At 45.5% G+C, this 16,641-nt stretch overlaps 1 non-coding gene across 1 annotated transcript; it reads right to left on the reverse strand.

Annotated features, from left to right (window-relative positions):
- Positions 1-15,486: 15,486 nt before the first annotated feature.
- Positions 15,487-15,561, reverse strand: Trnat-cgu (transfer RNA threonine (anticodon CGU)). Its single transcript has one exon. It is a non-coding gene; the product is annotated as a tRNA-Thr (tRNA).
- Between the last annotated feature and the right edge of the window lie 1,080 nt (positions 15,562-16,641).

The raw sequence follows: 16,641 nt of genomic DNA on the forward strand, positions 1-16,641 counted from the left end.
TTACGACATGAAGGAATGACTTCCGTAGTACTACAAGGAGCAGTAGAGGGTAAAAGTGTAGTGCAAGACAGAGTTTGTAATACATCCAGCAGATAATTGAGGACGTAGGTTGCAAGTGCTACTTCGAGATGAAACGGTTGGTTCAGGAGAATAGGAGAGGAATTCGTGTGGGCCGCATCAAACCAGTCAGAAGACTGATGACAAAAAGAAGACCAAGTGCAGTGATATCGACTTGGACATAACGGATCTGAGACAAGAATGGGCATCATAGGGGATGGCGGATGTGGAACAACGATTGCGAAGGAATGATGGAGAAACTAAAAGGGCTGCCACTTTTATTGTCACATTCGATTCTCCAATGCTGCCTGAACAAATTATGCCTGGATTCCTTCGATTTAGCTGTTAGATCTTACATACAAAACACTTTGCAGCGCTATAAATGCGAGGGTTTTGGCCATAAACGTGTAAGTTGTGGAGTTGAAGCGACAAGTGGGAAGTGTAGGACTGCCCGCCTCCAGTGATCTGCATCAACTGCTGTGAGAGACTGCCCTATTTTTGCTGAGGAAAGTAAAATAACAGTGACAAAGGAGATCCCCTATGAGGAAGTCACAAAAATATAACGGGATGAAACCTCTTGTCTTTGCAACTTCACGTGCTTCCATGGTCCAGAAATGTGTTCCCAAAGTGGAGTCTTCGACGAAGACGATGTCCAGGGTACCACTATCCACCTCAAGCACCTGTACTTTCATATGTTCGCGCCAAGGTAAATCAGTAATGATAAAACAATCCAGGCAGCTGCCACAGAAAAGGCTAGCAACACTTTCACAGTGAGCATCTAGAAGGCAAGCAAAAACCTGAGCTCCTCTCAACACTCCCTTTCCCTATCATCATCGAAGGGACAGGTTGCAAGGAAAGGATCACAATGTTCTGGTCAAAAGCTGTCCCAGGTACCGTCTGACGTCATTGTGACACTGATGGGGCGGAAATCAAAGATTTAGATGCTTCAGATCATAGCAGCCTCTCCACTCCCCTTTGACCCTTCGCTTTACAAGTACCTCAGCTCCCCGGTGCCAAGTTAGGGATAGATTAAAAAGCACAATAATTAAATGGCTCCCATACTACAGTGAAACATGAAGCGCTTGAGTACTCAAGTGGTGGAACTCAAACACTTTACAAAAGTATCTCACTTTTAATTTTGTTTACACGGAACACGTTTTAAAGATACTTACGCCCCCATGCTATAGGGGTATAAGCTACACTGCAAGGATGACCTGACAGGCGAAAGAGACAGGGGGGGGGTGTGTCAATGTGTTTCTCAATAACTTGCACCACTCCTCTGCTCTCCCCCTGAGTACTAACCTGCAGACAGTTCATGTACGTTGGAGGATCACTGTCTGCTCGCTGTGTTTACTTCCACAAGATGCAATAGACCCTGAGACTCGCAGATCATATACAACTCCCCGACCATTTCTCCTACTGGGTGACTTCAGTGCCCATAATGTTTTGTCGGGCTCGAGCTCTACGGATTCTGGAGAGCCTCGTGACGTCCCATGAGCTGTGCATCCTCAACACAGGTAGCACAACGCATTCCTGTGCTGCCACTGGGTCATTCTGTTCCATCGATCCGTCTTTCTGCCCTCCAGCTCTCGTGAACTCTATTCATTGGGAAGTTACTGACGATCTTCATTCCACTGACGACTTTCCACTGTGCATTCACCTACTGGACAGAGCATTACTTGAAAGGTAGCCACCAAAATGGATAGTCGACGAAGCTGACAGGACGCTGTTCAGCCAGTTGGGTGTATTTGAACACCGCAAGCGCGTCCAGGAGGAATGAGTGAACCACATCACACGAATGACCCATCGTGCTGCTGACTTATACATCTCTGAGCCTTCAGTTCATCTTAAGAAGCAACCCGTACCGTGGTGGACTGATGTGTGCCGCTCAACGGTCTGGTACAGGAGTGCGACTTTTCGACGGTTTTAATTACGACCAATAGGAGACTACCTTTCGAATTGCGAGAGCCAAAGCGCGACACGTAGTTAAGAAGAGCAATCAAAGGTCATGGCAAACGTTCCTGGATTCCTTCAACAGTACTACTGGTTCTACAAAACTATGGAAAGCAATCTGGAGGATTTCCGTTAAAGACAGTCATTTACCAACAGCAGCACTACAGAAACAAGGGTGTCTCCAAACAACGCCTGGAGACATCGCCCAGATGCTGGCACACCATTTCGCAAAATCTCCTGCCAATGCAAGACAGAATCCAGCATTTCGTCGCTGCCTTGCATCTGCAGAGAAGGGCAAGTTGGATTTAAGATCCCACGGTTCTGAGTCCAACAACTATCTCCTTGTGGAAGCTGGACTCGGCACTGTGTGAGACTCTTGATACTGCGCCTCATCGCGACCAAATGTGGTACTGCATGCTTCGACATTTGCCAACAGTGTGAAAGGAAATTCTCCTCAAGTATTTTGCTTTTATATGGCAGACAGGTCACTACCCCAACTCGAGGAGAAAGACAATTCACATGTCTCTCATCAAACCAGGAAAGTACTGCATATGTCCCAGTAGTTACCAGATAATCGCTTTAAGGACCTCTGCAGGAAATAGCCTGAAGCGAATGTTTAATCGTCATCTGGTTTTAGAGACCGTGCAACTCCTTAGCCGCTCTCAGTTTGGATTCCTGAGATTTAGGTCCAGTGTCGACAACCTGACCCTTATAGAGGCGGCTTTCCTATGTACACATCATTGTATTGGCATGTTCTTTGATATCTGTAGGGTGTATGACACTGCTTGGAGAGACAGAATTCTCGTGCAGCTGCATCAGTTTGACTTTTGTGGCTACCTACCCACTTCAAACGACCTTTCCTGTATTTGTTAGGTCCCGAACTGGTGAATACCTGTAAAATCGTTTTGAGCAATCAACGGTGTCCCTCAGGGCAGTATTTTAAGTGTTACCCTCGTTGCTATAGCCACAAACAGTTTCACGACCTGTACAGTTCTCCTTATTTGTGGACGATTTTGACGTTTTCTGTTCCTACTTCTGTGTTGCAACAGCGACCCCTCAGTTGGAAATCACAGCGAGGAGGTTGGAGTAGTATGCTGCACAGACAGGTTTTCAGTTTTCAGCAGATAAGTGTTTGTGTTTTTCCGTCGTATTTTTAATTTATCTGGTTTTTATACGAGGGACGTCGTTCTAGATTTTAAAGACTCGGTGACTCTGTGAAGTTACTTGGCCTCAATTTTGACCTCAAACTGTAGTGATTACCACACCCAAGAGACCTGAACGCCAGATCGCAGAAGGCACTGAATGTTGTAAAGTGTCTTAGCCACAGGTCTTAGGGAGCATAAAGGGCACGTCTGCTCCAGTTTTACAAGGCTTTTGTGCGTTCACAGCTAGACTAGGGATGAACACAGTTCAGCGAGGCCTTCATAGCTAGTATAGTTGGCGCTATCCACAATTAAGTGGTTACGCTGGTCACAGGTGCTTACAGGGCCAGTCCCGTACCAAGTCTGTGTGTTAGACTGGAGAACCGCCACTCACCATCCGGCTCCAGCTCCTGATGGTGTCCCAGGCATGTAAATTCCTCGCAGCCCCAACTTCATCTGCATACCATGCTGCTGCTCGTCCACTTTCAGAACGCTTTTTCTCCAATCATTCACAAGCAACAATGCCTTCCGGGACCTACATGCAGCGTTTGCTGGAGCCAATTGGTGTGGAAAAGATACGACCTCAAATCCCGGCTCTTAACCACCTGCCACCATTGTTACCTCATAGGCCTAGTATAATGATGGATTTGATGTAGTTCATGACAGATTGCAGTCCTGCATATGTTTTTAATATTTTATTTTCTGCCATTTTAGCTGTGCACCACTACTCTACAGTTGTCTTTACAGATGGGTCTAAACAACAGGACTCCGTTGGTTGCTCTACTGTTTTCCCTGATCGTGTCTTCAAGATCCTATAGCCTTGACACTTTACTTTCTTTGACGCGGGACAGTATGGTATGTTGCGGGCACTGGAGCAGATGAGGAGTCCTTGGAGTGCTAAATTCCTTGTTTGTTCCGATTCTCCGAGTGCCCTTCACTCTCTAAAACGCTTGTACCCAACAGATAAAGTAGCCCAATATGTCAGAGACGGCCTCCTTCAACAACAACAGCTGTGGAAAGTGGTGTATTTCTGCTGGGTATTCTGGGGAACGAAAGGCCCGATGTAGCAGCCGAGGAAATATACTGAGTTATTTCAGTGTGATGTTCCCCTGCATGTTGTCACCTAGCAGGTGAGCTGCAGAGTCACGTGTTGATGAGAAGACGAGTGGCTGGAAGTGGCACATAATAAGCTGCTGCTCGTGAAGCCCACGACGCGGCCCTGGTGTTCCCTCTTACAGCAACGTAGAAGCGGAGGAGGCCCTCCTTACTTGTCTTCGCATAGGCCACGGTCGTCTGACGTATGGCTTCTTTCTCCGGCTAGAGGACCCTCCAATGTACTTGCGGTGTACAGATCACTGTGTGCCACATTTTATTAGATTGTGCTTGATTTTCAGACCAGTGGGTAGCGGCAAATTTGCCGTCCTATCTGCCCTCTACTTTAAGTGAAGTTCAAGCGAGTTTGGTTAGAGTTTTAAGGTTTGTCATTTGTCCAATTTGTTTCCAAAAATTTTAGGAAATTTTATTTCTCAACCCTAGGTTTATGTTAAGTGCGCAGTCAGTCATTTTTCTTTTAGCCTTTCTTTTAGCTATTCTGTGGGTTTACTTCCGTTTTAATCCCAACTATAACGCCTTTCACCCTTTCTCCGTTGTCTTAAGGCGTGTGTGATAGAGTGGTTTTGTGTCGTTTACGGGTTTCCTTCTCACTGAGTGAAGATAATTTTTTCGTAACTGTTTCAACATCCGTTTCTTTTTATATGCGTAATTGCGCTGACGACATTGCTGTTGAGCGCCCGTGGGCTCCAAACACACACACACACACACACACACACACACACACACAGGACTGGAACGGCCAGTACAATCTTTACCATTTTCGTGGCCAGCAAGACAGCACATTGACGAACCTGCATTGCCGCATTTTGTATTGTCCAAGGGTCAACATAAATTCCGGCGACTTCAGTGTAATTATTTTATTTCAATGAAAGTGTCTTTTCTGTTCATCTCGTTGCATATTTCTTTGGTACCTTCTTCACTGTACTGTAGCGGTTCTCTCTGCTTGTGGTCTAAGTTCCAGCGTGCTATGTTACTTTGCAATGATACGTCATGTAAAAGCTACTTTCGTCCATAGATATTGAACTATATTTAAGTTGATATCAATATTAATGGCATAAACATATATGGTTGAAAATACACGATACTACCAGAAAAGTTCTCTAATAAACACGGGTTCTGAAATTCACACCTTAAGTGATGTGAGCGCTTTTCCAGCTCAAGAGATGTGTTTCACAATAACGAAGATGAACAAGCGCTCTGAGCTATGCATTTTAAAGCCTCTGTTTACACACTTTTTTGCTTTTAATGTGGTGTACTTTCAACTGTATGTGTTAACGCCATTACTTATGATAAAGCCTGTATACAGGGAGCTACAGTATCCACAAGCGTCAAGTGGCTGTAGAGGACGTCGTGAGCAACCAATTGAGGACAGGACAACGTGTGCGGAAACGTCTCCACCAACGCTGTAGAATGCCGAAATTACACGTGCCGGCGCTCGCCATATGGCCAGTCAGACCGGGAATGTAACTTTGTACGCTGATGGCCTGCAGTTGCAACGTTTCCCAATAGAACTGTGTTGTTTGTTATTCAGTAATCGTGACTGATAGTCACCACTTGTGGAGAAGATGGAGGTAGCTACTGCGTAGACAGGCTTGAAAATGGCTGAAATGGCTCTGAGCACTATGGGACTGAACTTATGAGGTCATCAGTCCCCTAGAACTTAGAACTACTTAAACCTAACTAACCTAAGGATATCACAAACATCCATGCCCGAGGCAGGATTCGAACCTGCGACCGAAGCGGTCTCGCAGTTCCAGACTGTAGCGCCTATAACCGCTCGGCGACACCGGCCGGCAGACAAGCTTTTCTTGTATGAATGCGATGCTCTGTTGCTCTCGGTAGATGACTGTTTCGGAAAAGGGTCTCCATCCGCAGTTAATTTTTCTGCTGGAAAACTTTAAAATCTCAAATGTCTTTCGTCATACAGGTCGTTACAGAAAGATACCGGCAGCGTCGAAATTACATGAACAAATGTCTGCCTACCCAGCAGCAAACGCCGTCTACACAACTGGAGTTTGGGACATTTATTTGCGTTCAATGAACAGGACTAACTGCAGGCTTTTCAAGAATTCGGCGTTTTTATGTTATGTAAAGGAAAAGAAATATGAATGTACAAAAAGAGGTGGAAACATAAGAGTATTCGCCCTGTCAGACAACAGAAAATAAATTTCAAGGAGTGGACATTATTTCTTATTACATTGTTACAAGAAATTAAATGAAATTAGAGAAAGTGTTCAAAATCTCTGCCTCCAGCATGCTTAACATCTGCATGCTGTTGACTGATGCACTCTCTCAAAGATACGTGCATGGTGCGAACATCTTCACGCACTGCATGTATACTTTCCACTAAATATTCTGCTGACTCCACAGTGTTTCATACGCAACATTCTTCAGACGGCCCCAAGAGAAATTTCAGCGCTGCTGAGATCAAGCGATCGAAGTGGCTAGGTTACAGGGTCGCCTCGAGCAATCCAGCGAACTCCAAACATCTGTCCGACCTACTTTCTGGCAGACAGACTGTACTGTGTCGGTGCAGCATCATGCTGCAACCACGTACGTCGACAGACTGCAAGCAGCACCTCCTCCAATAATTCCAGCTGCACTTCCCGAAAGAATGTTGCATATAGCATGTAGGCGCCAATTAAGTAATAGTGTACCACGGCAGCCAGTAAATTTGTGGTAAACTTTCCTATATGACCTCGTTCGTGTGTGTGGTGTGAGGGTTTTCTTCCACGCAAATATGACAACTATGAACGTTGAACACTGCCTCGCGGTTAAAGCACATCTCGTCCGTGCACAAAACATGCACAGCGTATTACCGCAGCGTGGCGCGGCGCTGCAAAAACCACTGCCCGAACTCCACGTGCGGGGCAGCGTCTGTGCCTTCTGAAAACGAAATGAATGCCTCCTCTCCTCGTGCATCGCCCTCCAAACCGTTGTTCGGATGCTTTGCAACGCGTGTGCCACAGAGCGAGTTCTTGTTAATGAGTCTATGTCGCATGTCTCTAATACGGGGACCCTTCAAATCGTAGCGTGCGTATACTTCGCACGCGACCGAGCTTTTGACGTCCATTGGAGCCACCCTATCACCCAGATTCTGACGAACAACCGTTAACGTATAATGGTGTGACAACCGCCTCTTTGGATATCGGTGCCTTTAGGTGCATAATTCTGCGTGTCCATTTCCTCTCACCGCACCATAGTGAAATAACGCGGTGCTTGGACCAAATGAAGTAGTCCATGATGCGGCTCAACGGTATGAGAATTCTCTGCGTTTCTACCGCTTTTGTTTGTCTCTCCCCCGGGCGTCAGTGCTACTGGCAGTGTTGTAGCGACGGGCGTTGACGCGTCAGGTGTCATCTACGCGGAGAATGCTGTCAGCTACACTGCGGATTAGCCAGCGGTACGTCAGCGTAAGAGACTACATCGTAAGAGGTTAAATTTGCTGCCTAAGAAGTGGCCTAATGGAAGGCACCGGCGCCTGTAACTTGGACGCTCTGTAGCATCGTTGGATGAAGTTTCCGAACAAAGGTACCTACACTTAATTCGTTCCTCAGCACTGCCTCTACCAACGCTCGAAATTTGTCGTTATCGTTTTGCGTCACGCTGAGTGTCTAAATAAACACAAGGTGTTAGGAGTTGTTGTCATTTATACCATAATATGTACACATTTCAGCTCGTTATTTGTTTTTTCTCTGCGTTTAACAGTCTTCCCGAATACGCTACACATAATTTACTACCTGATGTTTCCTGCACGGTCGTAACTGCACTAATAAGAGGACTCTACCTGTCATTATAGACTGCCTGTTTTGTGTCCACGCATCCACATACCACATGACCTGCTGCTCAGGGGAAAATAAGCATTAATGGGCTGCTCCTGCCATGTGTACTGACAGGTACTAACCAACCTAAGAAGAGACAGCTTCTAACGACTATAAATACCAGTCTACAAATGTCGTAAATACTGATGTAATGTTGTTCATTACACCACCCTCAGCCACCAACAGATACATCTGCACTTATACCCATTACACACGGTGTATATCAAAGATGATAATTTGAATTTTCGGTTGCCCATATCCCATATATCGACTCACTTGGCAATGTGTTCTAAAAATTCAGTTGTATGCAATGTCTGCTCCTGACCAAATCTGCCTTTTTCAGCAGTTAATGTTCAAATGTGTGTGAAATCTTATGGGACCTAACTGCTAAGGTCATCAGCTTACACACTACATAACCTAAATCATCCTAAGGACAAAGACACACACACCTATGCCCGAGGGAGTACTCGAACCGCCGCCGGGATCAGCCGCACAGTCCATGACTGCAGCGCCCGAGACCGCTCGGCTAATCCCGTGCGGCTTCAGCACTTAATGAAAAGTATAATTTCGCAAGTGGTGTTCCAGTTTCTCTTGTCGACAGTATGAGAGAGAAAAGTCGTTACAAGAACAGCAGACATAAGCGCAGCAGATAGGTGCTTGATGTTCTGCTGCAGTCAATTATAGCATTTTTCCACCACTGACTGGCAAACTGACTGTATACAAAGTTCCAAAACCAGCAAATAAAAATCTTTATTCAGATAAATATATACTCAAATACTTACAGAAACTTCACTTTCTGTTCAAAACATTCTGCGTATAATTTTTCTGAGATCGTTGGTTGAAAAACTTAAGTTTATCATTGAATGTAAAATAATCTTCATACAGTGAACAAATGACATCACTATTCTCATATACAGGGTGATTATAATTAAACTTCCAAACCGCTGTAGAAATAACACCACCGGTGAAAATGTCGTCAAACTGCAACGGAATACTATTGGAGAAGGGGGAAAATGTATGATAGAGGAAAAATAAATAGTTACAAAATGTGGCAATAGATAGCACTCTAAGCATCATAATTTAATAGTGATCGACTACAAATGACAAATGAATCATACAACACTGCCTAAGGTGTACGTTTGACGTCAAACAAACTTTACTACTCAGTGTGCGTGGGTGTACAGGCGTGATACTGTTAGTTACGTAAGCCCATCCACCACGACAAAGTCATATCACATCGGAAGGGATATATCGGTTTTTAATTGTCCTGAGCCCATAAACAGCATAAACAGCATCAAACAAACAGGTTTTTACCTGACCTGAGGTCAAGAACAGCATAAAAAGCTCAATCACATCGGATTTTAATTGTCCTGTGGCCGAAAACCGCATAGAAGCACCAATCAGAAACAAAACGGATTATTAATTTCCTTGTGACTGGCGCAAATCATGTTCAATATGCTGTCCACCGTTTTCTGCAAAAAGATGAAGACGAGAAACATGTTCCACAAATGATCGAAGTGCTTCAGGGTTGACGTTCATAATGTGTTGCCTAATACGTTCCTTCAATGCAGCTAAGTTTGCAATCGGAACACTGAACGCAAGATCTTTCAGATAGCCCCACAGCCAGAAGTCAGGCGGGTTAAGACCAGGTGATCTGGACGGCCAGGCTGTAGGTAAATGGTGGCTGATAATTCTAGCATTTCCGAAATGGAGCTTCATCAGCTGCCTAACTGGATTTGGAATGTGCGGAGGTGCGCCATCTTGCATAAAAATGATCCCAATCGCACATCCACGCTGTTGGAGAGCTGGAATGACGTTGTTGCGCAAAAGACATTCACAGCTCTTACCAGCGCCGGTATAGGTAACAGGACCGGAAGCACTTGTCTCTTCGAATAAATATGGCCCTATGATAAATGATGCCCTAAACTCGCACCACACTGTGACCATTTCAGGGTGAGTGGTGCTGGTTGAATTGCATGTCGATTTTCCGTTGCCAATATTCGACAATTCTGTGTATTGACGTATCCTGTGGGATGGAAGTGGACTTCGTCTGCCCACTAAATCTTCCTCGCCCGATCGTTGTCCACTCCCATGCGAGCAACAAATTCTAAAGCATAGATCTCTCTTGCTAGCAGGTCATCAAGAAGGAAATCTTGCACATGGGTGATTTTGAATGTATAAAAAGGATGTTTCATAGGATATTACTAACCATGCTCATGGGTATGTTGAATGTTCGGGCAATTCTCCGTGCACTACAGGTTTGCACACCATCGCTCGTCTCCTCATGCATTGCTGTGACACTGCTTCCACTGACGTCGAATCAATTCGCTTCATCCCTCTACCAGGTTGCACACGAAAAGAACCCGTCTTTTCGAATTTCCGAATCATTTTCTCCAGAATCCAAGCAGTCATCGGACCAATGTCTTTTTCCTAACCCTTCAGTGTCCGGAATTTCTGCAGAGCGACGAGTGCACAGTCATCATTCTTGAAATACAGCTTTGCAAGCAGAGCGCGATCCTGCAGTGGGATAGTCATGGCGAATGACGCAGACGCGAAATGAGGAAAAGCCGTGTACCCGGTGTGTTTATAGCTACTTCAGTGGGTGGTGCGCGTGGCAGGTGCTTTCATTTACGTATTCTGACACATACAGCGCCATCTATTTTCACTGTATTTTGTTTTCTTCTTCCATATGTTTTCCCCCTTCTCCGATAATATTCCGTTGCAATTTGACGTCATTATGACCAGTGCTGTAATTTATACAGTGTTTTGAAAGTTTAATTTTAATTATAATCACACTCTGTGTAACTTCACATAAATGATTGTCGCCGATTTCCATTCAGCCTTAATGTATTGTTAAGATGTACGATCCTGCATTACTAGAGTACACATTGTGGTTCTGATACAAGCAATGATAGTCTCCGCAATACGTCTCTGCTACACGCAGTGCACAATATTGTAAGACGTGGTCACACCCCATCCAAGAACGACACCTCCATAATAACCTGGACTTCGCTGGTGACACTAATGGCAGGTTGAGTTCTTCAGGAAGCCTCCAAACCCAAACCGTGCCATCGGAGTGTGGCTGGGCAGAGAGTGATTATTCACAAGATCCCGGTCAGTCAGTATTGCAGTGGCGTCGCTCCGTTGACTGCCGCAAGCGTCGATTAGCAATGGTTGCAGAAATGTGTGGCTCAAGAGGAGCCGATCGACCGTTGTGCGCCATTGTTTTAATAGTCTCCACACAGACATCGGGCAGCCTGGACTGTTGGCAGCACTTTAGATCTCACCAGTGATCTGTTCGGCTGGACCGTTCTGTGGTTATTACAACCACCTTCCGAAGTGCCCGGCGGTCGTAGTCTCTAAGTACGTGCGGTCCGTATGGTCTTGCCTTACTTACGGTTCTTCGCGTTTCCATTTCGCAATCACATCACCACCAACAGTCGACTTCGGCACCTTTAGAAAAGGTATTAGATGCATCTATTATTCAAGTGGCACCCGTGAATAGTTTGCACGGGAAGTCACTGAGGTCTCTTGACTGATCCACTCTGCTGTTACTGACAAGGGCGGGCCACGACGGTGGGACCACAGGTTTACTTTGTACACCTTTAGCCGGTCATCAAAACAACATAATGTGCCAGTAGTAATGGGCACTACTCTGGTTAATTCCGAGAAAATCGCAACACAAGTTTTATGCGCCTGTTACGTAACTGATGTATCTGTACGTAGGTGCCGGACGCTAGAGCTCATGGCGGGGATAGCGTTCGAGTTACGTAAGACGAACGTGTGTGAGGCGACAGTCCGACTCCCGCTCAAGCATAATTTTTAATCTTCCTACTGGCCATATTATTTAATTTACATGGCATTTGAGAGAAAATATAAACAAAAAATCAAGTTTATATTCAGAAACTTTTACTTAATTTGAATTTATTTCACTCTTTAATTAAATTTAAATGTGGTTTTTCTGAAAATGTATGCCTGTCGTGATTTGCGAAATCCTTTGTACATGCAATCTGGTAAGCTACCTGGACTACTTTACACCTCAACACTTCCATGATGATGTATGGCTTGTGGGGCACTCAACTGCGCGGTCATCAGCACCCGTGCGAACTGCCAATTTTTACACAGTCCAGTTTTTACACAATTCTGTCTAGCCACTGCCACGAATTATGATGATGAAATGATGAGGACAACACTGACATCCAGTCCCTGAGTAGAGTAAAACCCCAACCAGGCTGGGAATCGAACCCGGCATGCAGAGGCATCAGCACTTCCAACTGCAGACACAGAGGTAGGCCCCACTTGGCAATTAACCCGCGTAGACATGAGATGTAGGTAATGCAGCAAGAAGGAATAGAATAGGTGGAAATTTTCTGAATATCACAGAATTTACACCTGTACCATAAAAATGAAGCTTTGAGCGGGTATCGAAACATCACCTCGTACAGGATACTCTTACGAAGTTAGAACACTAACCGCTTGGCCACCATTAACTGTAACGTCCGGCGACTGCGCACAGAAACATCAGTTACATACACACATAAAAATTTTTTTTGCATCACCCCGTTTCCCGGAACTCCTGAAGATAGACTTTGACTGTGGATATTGTATCACAGACACAGTCCCTTTGACTATTCAGAAGCCGGCCACAGCTCTTCACTCGTCAGTCCGGAACCGCGCTGCTGCTACGGTCGCAGGTTCGAATCCTTCCTCGCGCATGGATGTGTGTGATGTCCTTAGGTTAGTTAAGTTTAAGTAGTCTAGGGGAATGATGACCACAGATGTTAAGTCCCATAGTGCTTAGAGCCATTTGAACCATTTTTGATTTTTCAGAGATATTACTAAACCCATCCAAAGATGTAAACATCCATGCATGAGCAGCGCCTATTACACGGAGGGGGTCCGAAAGCCGAATAGTTCCAGTCATTCCACCAGGAGGTACACGGCTCGTCTGTAGTTCAACCATGTCTAGACGGTCAATACCACGGTTCTATCGCGTCAAATTGTTACTTTGTGCCAGGAAGTGCTCTTCACGAGGGAAGTGTCCAGGTGTCTCGGAGTGAACCAAAGCGATGTTAATCAGTCATGGAGGAGATACAGAGAGACAGGAACTGCCGATGACATACCTCGATCAGGCCATCTAAGGGCTACTACTGCAGTTGATGACCGATACCTACGGATTATGGCTCGGAGGAACCCTTTTCGTGCAGCCACAGGATGGAATGTTACGACTCGAACTGTGCGCAATAGGCTGCATGATGCGCTCTTCATCCCGACGTCAATGGCGAGGGCTATCTTTGCCACCACCACACCATGCATCTCGGTACAGATGGGGCCAACAACATGCCGAATGGACCGCTCAGGATTGGGATCACGTTCTCTTCACCGATGAATGTCGCATGTGCCTTCAACCAGACAATCGGCGGAGACGTGTTTGAAGGCAACCCGGTCAGTCTGAACGCCTTAGACACACTGTCCAGGGCCGGCAGGGGTGTCCAAGCGGTTCTAGGGGCTACAGTCTGGAACCGCGCTACCGCTACGGTCGCAGGTTCGAATCCTGCCTCGGGCATGGTTGTGTGTGATGTCCTTAGGTTAGTTAGGTTTAAGTAGTTCTAAGTTCTAGGGGACTGATGACCTCAGAAGTTAAGTCCCATAGTGCTCAGAGCCATTTGAACCACACTGCCCAGCGAGTGCAGCAAGGTGGAGGTCACCTCATGTTTTGGGATGACATTATGTGTGGCTGACGTATGCCTCTGGGGGTCATGGAAGGCGCCGCAACGGCTGTACGATATGTGAATGCTATCCTGCGACCGATAGTGCAACCATATCGGCAGCATATTGGCGAAGCATTCATCTTCATGGAACACAACTAGCGCTCCCATCGTGCACATCTTGTGAATGACTTCCTCCAGGATAACGACAACGCTCGACTAGAGTGGTCAGCATGTTCTCCAGACATGAACCCTATCAAACATGCTTGGGATGGATTGAAAATGGCGTTTCTGGACGACGTGGCAGCCCCCCCCCCCTCCCCCAACCACTCTGTGGGATCTACGCCGAATCGCCGTTGAGGGGTGAGACAATCTGGACCAACGGTGCCTCAACGAACTTGTGGACAGTATGCCACCATGTATACAAGCATGCATCAATGCAAGAGAACGAGCTACTGGGTATTAGAGGTATCGGTGCGTACAACAAGCTGGACCACCACCACCCCTGAAGGTCTCGCTGTATGGTGGTACAACGTGGAATGTGTGATTTTCATGAGCAATAAAAAGGACGGAAATGATATTTATGTTGATATCTGTTCCAATTTTCTGTACAGGTTCCGGAAATCTTGGAGCCGAGGTGATTTTTTGATTTGTGTAATAGGTGCGTAAGACTTCTCTTGTGGTTTTCTTGGAACTGCCAGAGTAATGCACCTGCCTACTTGCGCATTATGGTGTTTTGATTACCGACTAAAGGTGTAAAAAGTTCGAAGTAAATCTGTGGTCCCAAAGTCGAGTTCGTACTTACAACATAATACTCCCCATCTGCTTTTGTACTGGACGGCTCACCTTGCATAACCTTCAGTGGTCAATGCTACAACAGATAGTGGTAACCTAATTGGTTTGAAACTTTATAACGTCTCAGTTAATCAGATTGGGTCTCAATAATACCTTTATAAAATAATCCTGCCGGTGCAACGGTAAGTGTAATGCCAATATTTAAAAATGTATACGTAATCGATCAAGATTTTATTTCAAGCGCGCCTTCGCGCAGCTGACTTCGAGAAAGCAGCATTATCGCTGACGCTCTCTCTGTTCCTTGAACCAAGAGAGTTTTGTTTAGATGCTATCCATTGCAAGAGGATATAAGTCTAGCCTCTGATCTTAATGAGTATGGACGAATGTATTACAGCTTAAGAGAGAAGGAATTGTTGTGATATCGCCGTCTATACCTGAAAGACAGTTTCTGATCTTGTGCAAGAATAATACGCCAATAATTCTTGGTCGCGTAAACACGGTGTATAATGCGTAAATTATTCTCCATCTTATGGTTTCACATTTTCAAACGTTTGTGCCTGCCTACGAGACATTTCTTTAGACTGCGGAAGCTCGAACCTGCAAACTCTACATGCTCATTAATTTAAAGACTTTTAAACAAATCCACTTCGACGGACAAGCTTCCATACAAAGGATAATTGGATCGTAGTTAACGTAGACTAAGATTCCTACAGATTCAGCACGCAGTCCGACGACCGACACAGACATCGAGTACAGCTTACAGTCAGCGTGCAGTATCAGACATTCAGTCTACCATGCACAATCCCTCGAACATAAACGTCGTCTAGCTAGATCTGTTTGGTTATTTATTCATTTCAAAGACCTAAACTCTTGAAACTTCCTGGCAGATTAAAACTGTGTGCCCGACCGAGACTCGAACTCGGGACCTTTGCCTTACGCGGGCAAGTGCTCTACCAACTGAGCTACCGAGGCACGACTCACGCCCTGTACTCACAGCTTTACTTCTGCCAGTACCTCGTCTCCTACCTTCCAAACTTTACAGAAGCTCTCCTGCGAACCTTGCAGAACTAGCACTCCTGAAAGAAAGGATATTGCGGAGACATGGCTTAGCCACAGCCTGGGGGATGTTTCAAGAATGAGATTTTCACTCTGCAGCGGAGTGAGCGCTGATATGAAACTTCCTGGCAGAAGTAAAGCTGTGAGTACCGCGCGTGAGTCGTGCCTCGGTAGCTCAGTTGGTAGAGCACTTGCCCGCGTAAGGCAAAGGTCCCGAGTTCGAGTTTCGGTCGGGCACACAGTTTTAATCTGCCAGGAAGTTTAATATCAGCGCACACTCCGCTGCAGAGTGATAATCTCATTCTGGTTACCTAAACTCTTTTCTTTGAGAGACTGAATACTAAAGAACTCATTCCTTGAATCAGTAATAATAATAATAATTAGATCAAAGTAGTAATTAAATGAATAATAATAAAAACATTCACAGAACTTACTTTTTGTCTCTGAGAAGGAAATTTACAACATAGATGTCCACACAATAACTGGGTGAAATAACGACTCCTCTAATGAATCATAGCATCTCAGTTAAATTAAAACAATTCAAAAATGGTTCAATTGGCACTGAGCACTATGGGACTCAACATCTGAGGTCATCAGTCCCCTAGAACTTAGAACTACTTAAACCTAACTAACCTAAGGACATCACACACATCCAAGCCCGAGGCAGGATTCGAACATGTGACCGTAGCGGTCACGCGGTTCCAATCTGAAGCGCCTAGAACCGGATGGCCACACCGGCCGGCAAATTATAACATTTTACCTTAAACACATGAGAGGCAGTTACACTGGAAAGAAAATTATGTAGATTCATTTTGATTAGAATTATTCTGGGGCTGTTATGGTGATCAGAGATTAATGGGCGTTACGTGAGCCGTTCGCTGCGAAGCGGCGGGACTGGACGCAATCCAGGTAGTGACCAGCCACTCGAGAGAAGGCTTCGGTCTTCAGATGCGCCACGCTTTATTCGAGGGATCAGCCGTTACGGGAAAATAAGAT

This window comes from Schistocerca nitens, chromosome 2 (assembly GCF_023898315.1).
Source record: "Schistocerca nitens isolate TAMUIC-IGC-003100 chromosome 2, iqSchNite1.1, whole genome shotgun sequence".
Taxonomy (NCBI): Eukaryota; Metazoa; Arthropoda; class Insecta; order Orthoptera; family Acrididae; genus Schistocerca; species Schistocerca nitens.